Source organism: Delphinapterus leucas, chromosome 8 (genome assembly GCF_059928025.1).
Source record: "Delphinapterus leucas isolate spDelLeu-1000000601 "Yukka" chromosome 8, BTC_Dleu_Yukka2, whole genome shotgun sequence".
Lineage (NCBI taxonomy): Eukaryota > Metazoa > Chordata > Mammalia > Artiodactyla > Monodontidae > Delphinapterus > Delphinapterus leucas.
Genome location: NC_143136.1, coordinates 79,811,402 through 79,822,501, shown reverse-complemented (window position 1 = coordinate 79,822,501; position 11,100 = coordinate 79,811,402). Strand labels below are relative to the sequence as shown.

The following is an 11,100-nucleotide window of genomic DNA, read 5'->3' as shown; positions in this document are numbered from 1 at the left end:
TGAATGGTGTCAGAAAATAATAAACCATTTGGAGAAAAAGGAAAACAAAATTGGATATCAATATTGAACACACTCCTTAAATTACTAAAGGCTAAAAAGGATTAAAAAGGAAACACGGGATATTTCTATTACCATATAATGGAAATGGTATTTATACAAAAGACATGCAACTCAAACTGTATTAAATTTTTAGTGGTCAATAGAATGACACTGAAAAATTATATCCAGCACATTTAAAATAAATTATTTTTCATCTTTAAGTCTTTAATAAAAGTCTTGACCTATAATCCCTCAAGAAAAGAAATAGGCAAATAATACTTACCTGGCAGGGGAGATACCATGATCACGAAGGTGGTTTTCTCAGGGCGAGGCTTATCCATTGCACTCCGGATGTGCTGACCCCTGCGATTTCCCCAAATGGGGGAAACTCGACTGCATAATTTGTGGTAGTGGGGGACTGCGTTCGCGCCCTCCCCTGATTAAAAAAAATAGGCAAATAGTATGAACAAAGAGGTTACACACAGACACACACATACCTATAAATAGATAAAAAATATATAAACATGCTCAAACACCTTTGTAATTACATAAGTGCAAATTTTAAAAGGATACTATTTTTTACTTAATAGTCTTACTTAAATCAGTCTGATTATAGAGTTTTGAGAAATCAGGGCCACCATATTTCGCGTGTTGCACAACTCCAGGAGCAACTGTTTCTGTAGGATTGTGTGTTGCACATTTTAGAAGCCATGCAGAAAACAGGTCATCACAAGCACTCACTGTTAAATGACACTGTAAATGAATACAGATTCATGTTTTACATACTCTAACTTTAGAACTAGCATTTCATCTCTGGGAAAGTATCTCACTCACAGCCACTGAGAACAGCCTTGCAGGCTAACACATGGCCCAACTTCAGGCAGTTCCATTCCCATAGATTATGGTGTGAATGACACCCCCAAAGGAGTTAGGTAAATAAGTGGGCCCTGACTTGGATAGCTTCTCACACATGTGTGCAAAGACATATATGCAAGGATGTTCATAGAATAACCAGAAAACTGGAGGAAAAATGTCATCCAGTAAGGAATTACATTACTCTTGGTACATACACAGAATAGTATAAGAGGCAGCCATTAGAAGAATGAAGAATCACTCTATAGATGATGATTTGGGGAGATCCCTAAGGTATGTTTTTAATTTAAAAAGCAAAATTCAGAGCACTGCAAATACATGCTCTGATTTGTATTTTTTGGGTGTGTGTGTGTGTGTGTGTGATACTAATTGTATCACCATGGCAACAGTCTGCCTAATTCTGCCTCTGCCTCTTCATTTTCTTACACTAGCCCTCAACTTTCAAATCTTCATATGTCCCTGGTATAAACAGGCATGAGCCTCATCATGAAATAATAACCATGCTTTACTTTCTCTCCTATTCTACTGATATATGTGTAGAGTATCTTTCAGATTTAAAATCAAAGCCTCTCCTCTAAACAAGAGCTAACTGATCAGATGGATTGAATCTACCTCTGGTGGTACAATCTTACAAAAAACGCTTTTCCCCTGAAGGGTTATGATTTTGCAGGTTGTGGTAGGCTGAAAATATGCCCTCCTCCCTCAAGATATATCCACTTCCTAATCCCTAACCTGTGAATATTACTTTATGTTTAAAAAAAGGGCAAAAGATATGATTAAGTTAAGGATATTGAAAGGTGAACCTTATCCTGGATTATAGCCAGGTGGGCCCTAAATACCATCACAATGTCCTTATAAGGGAGAACAGCATACTACAGTGGTATAGAAAGCAGAATTTGTAAACAAAAATCTTGGACATCTAAACAAAATGTTGAAGCTGTGACCTAGTTTCTTCTTGCTGCTCATGATTAAATGAGAGAGGAAAGAGATAAAGAAATAACTGTTAAACAAAAAGAAACCAGGACTTGATGACTTGAGAAATTCTCAGCCTATCCAAATTGCAAATAATGCCAAAATTAGGAGATTCACTGTTAGGAAAGCATGCCCTGGAGAGAAGTCTAAAGATACAGTTGGACAACCTCTAGCTAAAGAGATTAGGTGTGTGACTCATGGATCTACTCAATCATCTCAAGGAAGCCAGGAATTAAGATGGGATTATCCAAGAAAGATCTGTGGAGGGCCCTCTTATTTAATGATGTGAATACCTATAACACACAGGAGACCCACAAAGTTTTTAAGAATGTTATCTCAGGAGAAACACTGTCAGTTTGGACAGAAAGAGAGATAAAACAACATGAAAAAAGTCTGTTGGACTCCCTAAATTCTGCAAACAGGAAACATGCTTATAAATCTACTCAGCTACAAAAGTGTGCTAACCTTCAAGGAAAAGGAAGAATGACTTTGAAGGGTGGAGACATGGATGCAAAGGGGTACAGAGCTGAGTGACAGAGGATTATTCCTAGGACTAGAAACCTGATATTTGTCTTGCAGGATTTGGAACTTGCTTAGAACTGATAACCCTTTATTCCTTCCACTTTCATTCTTTTGGAATGAGCATGTCTATAACTGTTATAGTACACCTGTCCTCAAATTGAATTTTGGAAGTAGACAGCTTGTTTTCTGGTCTCACACATAGATAGATGGAGATAAATTTTGCCCCAGGAGGAATCATGCCCGACTGTTACCTATACTTGATTTAGATTATTTACAGGATGAGATCTGGGGCTTTTGAGCTAATGTTCTTTAGATGAAATTTTGGACTTGAGTGGTTACTAAAATGAGTTAAGACTTTTGAAGTTGTTGGAATGGGCTGGCTGTATTTTGCATGTGGGACAGAGATGAAACTTTGGCAGCCAGAAAGAAAATTGTGGCAAACTGAAAAAATGACACCCCAAAGATACATGCACTTTCTGATCCTTGAATATATATTACCTTATATGGCAAAAAAGTGAATATTATATTTTATGGCAAAAATATGATGAAGTTAAGGGTCTCGAGACAGAGATTATCTTGGATTATCCAGGTGTGCCCTAATTACAAGTGGTGTCCTTATAAGAGAGTTGGAGAGATATCAGTCACAGACACACAGGAGAGGAGGCAATATGATCACAGAGGCAGAGACTGGAGTGATGTAGCTACAAGTAAAAGAATGACAACAATCACCAGAATCTGGAAGAGACAAATAAGGGATTCTCACCTTGAACCTCAATAGGAAATGTGCTCCTGCTGATATCTTAATTTTTGGACTTCTGGCCGCCAGAACTATGAGAGAAATAAATTCTCATTGTTTTAAGCCATCCAGTTTGTAGAAATTTCTTACAGCAGCCCCAGGAAACTAACATAGAGTAAATAACAAAGAGTGTGGATTTAATTAATTTTATTATTAGAATGTAGAAAGCACTTAAGAAGAAGAAACCATATTTAAAACACTGTTCTTCACTCTAACAAACTATCCTTCCTGATATTCTGGCAAGTAGAAACTGATAAAAAGTTTACAACCTGTTGCTGTTCATGGCAAGGAAAATAATTGCCTACAGACTACAATGATTGAATATCAAATTTTTCCTTTCCTTTTGCTCCCAGGCAATGATATCAAAGGAAGATTTGCAGAAACACCTTTACTAAGTTAAAATTTATTACCATGTTCCTGGATTTTAGAAAGAACAAAGACAGGGTTTAGCTGTAGACAAAATACTTTTATGATTTCCAGTCATTTGACCTTGGCAAAGGCACTTTCCTTTTATTAATCTCCATTTCCTCATATTAAAATGGGGATGGTGAATTAATCTCATGGGGTGGTTGTAAGGTTTATATTATAACAAAAGTGACACATAACAGGCACTCAAAAATATCATTAGTCCTATCATAAAGTGCATAAGAACCTTATAATTCATCTCTTTTTGCTTTGACCTCTAGGAGGCTCAGAAAAAAACTTAATGTTTGTTATAGTAACTCATTAACCTGAATGATTAGTATATGGTGGTTTATTTTTCTATCAATATTTTTAATTTTCTGTTATTTTTAAGAACTTTATTGTATATTTTATTATCATATGCTGCTATCTGGAAACAGATTTGATAGCTATAATTAATAAATGATAAATTATGATCTGTTCATACTGTCTGTAAAGATGCCTGTTTATATTTCCTAACCTGTGCTTATTTGCTTTGGTGGTTAAGTGGGGGACTCAGAGCATTTAGCAGAGAGAAATGTTTGCTCTCTTCAAACAATTATCCAGGGGAATTACTCCCACCTTGGGAAAGGACATCTTCCTTTAGTATGAACATGTTTAGAAATGTAGCAAGGCCATGGCTACTCTCTATGCATGGAAGAAAAACCTTTGCCAGGAAACACTAAAGAGCTGCTTGTGGGCATGTAATGCTTAGAATAAGTATCAGAAATATGTGTGAGAGAGAAATAAAGTTTGTATTCTAAATATCAGTAAGCTGAGTAAAATTTGACATTTAAATCTCAAAAATTAATTTCCAAAATATGCAAACAGCTCATACAACTCCATGACAAAAAATCAAACAAGCCAATAAAAAAATGAGCAGAAGACCTAAATAGACATTTCTCCAAAGAAGGCATATAGATGGCCAACAGGCACATGAAAAGATGTTCAACATCACTAATTATTAGAGAAATGAAAATCAAAAGTACAATGAGGTACCACCTCACACAGGTCAGAATGGTCATCATTAGAAAGTCTACAAATAACAAATTCTGGAGAGGGTGTGGACAAAAGGGAACCCTCCTAACACTATTGGTGGGAATGTAAATTGGTGCAGCCACTATGGAAAACAGTATGGAGGTTCCTTAAAAAACTAAGAATGGAGTTGCTATATGATCCAGCAATCCCACTCATGGGCATATATCCAGACAAAACTATAATTCAAAAAGATACATGCACCCCAATGTTCATAGCAGCACTATTTACAATAGCCAAGATGTGGAAGCAACCTAAGTGTCCATTGACAGATGAATGGATAAAGAAGGTATGGTATGTATACACAATGGAATATTACTCAGCCATTAAAAAGAATGAAATAATGCCATTTGCAGCAACATGGATGGACCTAGACATTATCATACGAAGTGAAGTAAGTCAGAAAGAGAAGGATGAATACCATATGATATTACTTATATGTGGAATCTCAAATATGGCACAAAATGAACCTATTTACAAAAGAGAAACAGACTCACAGATATAGAAAACAAATTTACGATTACCAAAGGGGATAGGGGGTGGGGGAGGGATAAATTAGGAGTTTGGGTTTAGCAGATACAAGTTACTATATATAAAACACATAAACAACAAAGTCCTACTGTATATCACAGGGAACTAGATTCAATATCCTATAATAAACCCCAATGGAAAAGAATATGAAAAAGAATACATATAAACTGAATCACTTTGCTGTACACCAGAAACTAACACAACATTGTAAGTCAACTATACTTCAATATTTTAAAATCTCCAAAATTACAGGATATATTTCCACTGCACACATTCCACGTAAGACTAACCCTCCCCAGCCTTCAGGCCTCCCCTGGGAGGAGTGAAAGGGAGGGACAAAGAATTCTTCCACAGGCTTCTATAAAGACTATGCCTCCTCCCAACCACTTGTCCTTCCCAGACTCCCACCATCTGGATAATTCTTTTTATGCCCTCCATTCCTGTAATGTTAGACACTTGAGAATATCTAGGATTCCCAAGTCACCCTTCAACCCCTAGAATCAAATCCACATATGGCTCTGTACACTCTCCAATTTTCTAACCCTTGACACCCTTCCAATGCCTTCTGGAACTTTAGTATCAGTCATCGATAAATCACTCAAATTCTTCTGAAGATTTTCTTCAGAAGGTTCACCTTTTTGCTCTAATGGAAATCTGACACCCATTGAAGACTCTCTCTTTGGTCCCTCTAAAGTGACAGCTGTTTCCTTTCCCACCCCCTTCTACCATGGGCCCTGGAAATGGGCTGAGTCATCTTTGCTCCTCATGCTGCTTCCAGACCACTCTCTTTCCAATCTTTCTTTAGAACCCCAGCTTTTTATGTAGTGTCATCAAACTATACCACCCACCACTTCACAGTTTATACCCCTCGTTCTGGATGACTTTAACTACTGGATTGCTATCACACTCTTCAAATACTACCCACATTTTGGTGCTTTGAATACCCACATTCCAAGACTCTGGACTCTCAGATCATTTACCCCTCATCTGTAATGTCCTGGAAGTTATACCTTGTCCTCCACACTTCAGCCAGTCATTCCCATGCTCACACCTACACTTTGTCATAATCAAGAACTAACTACAACCCTCCATCAACTCAGTTTCAAGCTCCCCAAATTCTTACTGCATCTACCTAAATTCCTTCTACCTTGCTATAATGCCCTGACTCCAGTAATTCTTCAGCCCTGCTAGAACCTCCAGTCCACTGATTCTAACTCCTTTTCATAGGACCTCACCACTTCTGCTTGATACGTATCTCCTTTTGGCTTCAAGACTGCATGTTCTGACTTGAGAGAACTGACTTGAATTGCTTCTCTGCCTTCTTTGCTCATTCTTCATTTCCCCAATCTCTTATTATTGGAATCTCAGAACTCAATCTTGTATCCTTAATTTTCTCCAGACTTTAGTGCCTTTAATACCATATATGCATTGAAGGCTCCCCCAAATTTTTACCTACCTTGTACAGTACAATCCAGGCAGCTCCTCTGAACCCCAGACTCATGTATCTAATGTCTACTTAGCATCTCCACTTGGATGACAGTCTTGTGGAACTCATGCCCACAACTAAACTCTTGATCTTCACGTACCATCTCCTTTCCATTGTCTTCCCCATCTCAATTAATGACAACTCTTATCGTTCCAGTTACTTAGGCCAATAACCTTGAAGTCATCCTTCACTCTTTTCTTTTTCTATCTAAATTTAATCTGGATGGCTCTGCCTTCAAAATCCAAAATCTGACATTTTCTTATCATTCCCAGCACTATCATCCTGGTTCAAGGTGATCATATTTTGTTTTGATGATTACAATTGACCCCTAACTGCTCTCCCTCTTTTGTGTGTGTGTGTGTGTGTGTGTGTGTATTTTGGCCACACCGAGTGGCATGTGGGATGCTTCCCCGACCAGGGATCGAACCCTGGCCTCTGCAGTGAAAGCACCAAATCCTAACCATTAGGCCACCAGGGAACTCCCACTGCTTTCCCTCTTTACTCTATTCTCAGCATAGGGAAAGAAAATATATTTTTTAAATAGAAATTATGTTTATTCATTATATTTTCAAACCCCTCTTGTATCTTATTCCTGCCCCCTGGTACTCCTTATCCCTCTTTCTCTGCTTTATTTTTCTCCATATCATTTATCACCATTCACTATACATATTACATATTTTACTTATGCATTCTGTATATTGTCTGTCTCTCTCCAGTAGAGTGTAAGCTCCACAAATGCAGAGATTTTGTCTGTTTTGGTCACAGCGCTAGACACATAGTAGGTGATGCTCATTCAACCTCTTCTGAATGAATGAATCATATCATGATGGCTGTCTATATTAGTTAGCTCAAACTGCCATAACAAAATATCACAGAATGTGTTACTTAAACAACAGAATTTTATTTTCTCACAGTTCTGGAGACTGGAAGTCCAAGATTATGGTGCCAGGGTTGGTTTCTGGTGAGGTCTTTCTTCCTGGCTTGTAGACAACTGCCTTCTCACTGTGTTCTTACATGGCTTTTCCTCTGTGATTACATGGAAAGGGAGAGATCTCTGCTGTCTCTTCCTCTTCTGATAAGGATATCAACCCTATCAGATTAGGGCCCCACCTTTATGACTTTATTTAAACTTAATTACTTCCCTAAAGGACTGCAGTATGAATTTGAAGGGCACCCAATTTAATCCCTAACACTGTCCAAGAGGAGAAGCTAGTGCTTGGAGAAACTTTAAGTTCTAAAAGGAGGTGCCTTGCAGTGTCAACCCTGTTAATAACTGACACCCATATGCAGCTTCTCAGTTAATATGCCACCAAGTTTCTATTCCTACTTGCAGATCTCCTCCACCACCTGGACCAACCTTCATCCTTCATCCCTTCCAGTACTCAGTACTTTCATTGGCTTGTTTGCATTAGTGTTATCTATACACAGGGAAGAAATATCTACAGGTATAAACTGATTAGTACTAAACTCTAAGTCTTAAGTGTTGTTCACTGCTGTATTCCCAGCCTCACCTAGTGGCAGGCATGTAGTCAGTCCTCATTAAGGATTTATGAAATGAATGATCTTGTAGAGCAGAACCAGGTCCTTTACCCTTGTGCTTCTCAACTTGGGGCAGGCAGCACACTGGTGTTTGCCCCTTGTGCTTGTGCTTGCAAGAAGACATGGGATAAGCATGTGCACCTCTTTAAAGCACAAATTTGACTTGATTATAAGTCATTTAAAACATGTCATGGGGAGAGGCATAAATCAGGAGCTTAGGATAAACACACACACATTACTATATATAAGCTAGATAACCGACAAGGACCTACTGTATAGCATAGGGAACTCTACTCAATATTCTGTAATAACCTATATGAGGAAAGAATCTAAAAAAGAATGAATATATGTATAACTGAATCACTTTGCTGTACACCTGAAACTAACACAGCATTGTAAATCAACCATACTCCAGTAAAATAAAAAAAAAAAAAACATGTCGTAATGTTAAAGCCAACTTTGGTCTATTGCAGAAAAAGAAAGCAAAGTTCACGTAAATGTTGAGGCTAAGATGGTTTCCTCAGGCACCACTCTCTCACCTTCCCCAAGGATCTATTTAACTCTGGGTTTTCCCACTAAATACTAAGTGCTACCAGTTACCAGAGAGAAAATGCAGAAGACATTTAAACCTATTCACAGATTCATACAGAGAAATTTAAGTCCAAGTTCAAGGATGACTATTATGAACTCATATGGAGATTGTTTCCATTGCTTTCTCTTAAAAGCACAACAAAGAGAATTAGACCATATATAGGAACCATACAAATGCAGCCTTAAAGAGACAACAGGGCTTCCCTGGTGGCACAGTGGTTGAGAGTCCGCCTGCTGATGCAGGGGACGCGGGTTCGTGCCCTGGTCCGGGGGGATCCCACATGCCGTGGAGCGGCTGGGCCCGTGAGCCATGGCTGCTGAGCCTGAGTGTCCGGAGCCTGTGCTCTGCAACGGGAGAGGCCACAACAGTGAGAGGCCCGCGAACCGCAAAAAAAAAAAAAAATGCCATTGGTAATTTGATAGGGATTGCATTGCATCTGTAGATTGCTGTAGGTAGCATAGCCATTTTCACAATGTTGGTTCTTCCAACAACATGGTACACCTCTCTATCTGTTTGTATCATCTTTAATTTATTTCATCACTGTCTTATAATTTTCCACATACAGGTCTTTTGCCTCCCTAGGTAGGTTTATTGCTAGGTATTTTATTCTTTTTGTTGCAATGGTAAATGGGAGTGTTTCCTTAAATTCTCTTTCAGATTCTTCATCATTAGTGTATAGAAATGCAAGAGATTTCTGTGCATTAATTTAGGATCCTGCAACTTTAGCAAATTCATTGATTAGCTCTAGTAGTTTTCTGGTGGCGTCTTTAGGATTCTCTATGTATAGTATCATGTCATCTGCAAACAGTGACAGTTTTACTTCTTCTTTTCCAATTTTTATTCCTTTTATTTCTTTTTCTTCTCTGATTGCCATGGCTAGGACTTCCAAAACTATGGTGAATAATAGTGGTGAGAGTGGACATCCTTGTCTTGTTCCTGATCTTAGAGGAAATGCTTTCAGTTTTTCACCATTGAGAATGATGTTTGCTGTGGGTTTGTCATATATGGCCTTTATTATGTTGAGGTAGGTTCCCTCTATGCCCACTTTCTGGAGACTTTTTATCATAAATGGTGTTGAATTTTTTCAAAAGCTTTTTCTGCATCTACTGAGATGATCATATGGTTTTTCTTCTTCAATTTATTAATATAGTGTATCACATTGATTGATTTGCATATATTGATAATCCTTGCATCTGCGGGATAAATCCCACTTGATCATGCTGTATGATCCTTTTAATGTGTTGTTGGATTCTGTTTGCTAGTATATTGTTGAGGATTATTGCATCTATATTTGTCAGTGATATTGGTCTGTAATTTTCTTTTTTTGTAGTATCTTTGTCTGGTTTTGGTATCAGGGTGATGGTGGCCTCATAGAATGAGTTTGGGAGTATTCCTTTCTCTGCAATGTTTTGGAAGAGTTTGAGAAGGATGGGTGTTAGCTCTTCTCTAAATGTTTGATAGAATTCACCTGTGAAGCCGTCTGGTCCTGGACTTTTGTTTGCTGGAAGATTTTTAATCACAGTTTCCATTTCAGTACTTGTGATTGGTCTGTTCATATTTTCTATTTCTTCCTGGTTCAGTCTTGGAAGCTTATACCTTTCTAAGAATTTGTCCATTTCTTTCAGCTTGTGCATTTTATTGGCACAGAGTTGCTTGTAGCAGTGTCTTACGATGCTTTGTATTTCTGAGGTGTCTGTTGTAACTTCTCCTTTTCATTTCTAATTTTACTGATTTGAGTCCTCTCCCTCTTTTTCTTGATGAGTCTGGCTAATGGTTTATCAATTTTATCTTCTCAGAGAACCAGATTTTAGTTTTATTGATCTTTGCTATTATTTACTTTGTTTCTCTTTCATTTATTTCTGCTCTGATCTTTATGGTTTCTTTCCTTCTACTAACTTTGGGTTTTGTTTGTTCTTCTTTCTCTAGTTCCTCTAGGTGTAACGTGAGATTGTTGATTTGAGATTTTTCTTGTTTCTTGAGGTAGGCTTGTATTGCTCTAAGGCTTCCCTCTTAGAACTGCTTTTGCTGCATCCCATAGGCTTTGGATTGTCATGTTTTCATTGTCATTTGTCTCTAGGTATTTTTGATTTCCTCTTTGATTTTTTCAGTGATCTCTTGGTTATTTAGTAACATATTTTTTAGCCTCCATGTGTCTGTGTTTTTTGTTTGATTGTTTTTTTCCCTGTAATTGATTTCTAATCTCATAGTGCTGCGGTCAGAAAAGATGCTTGATATGATTTCAATTTTCTTAAATTTACTGAGGCTTGATTTGTG

The 11,100-nt window shown here is 37.8% G+C and overlaps 1 non-coding gene across 1 annotated transcript; it reads left to right on the top strand.

Moving 5' to 3' along the window:
• Window positions 1-314: 314 nt before the first annotated feature.
• On the top strand, window positions 315-478 carry LOC115802170 (U1 spliceosomal RNA). Its single transcript, XR_004022570.1, has one exon. It is a non-coding gene; the product is annotated as a U1 spliceosomal RNA (small nuclear RNA).
• The last annotated feature ends 10,622 nt before the right edge of the window (window positions 479-11,100 follow it).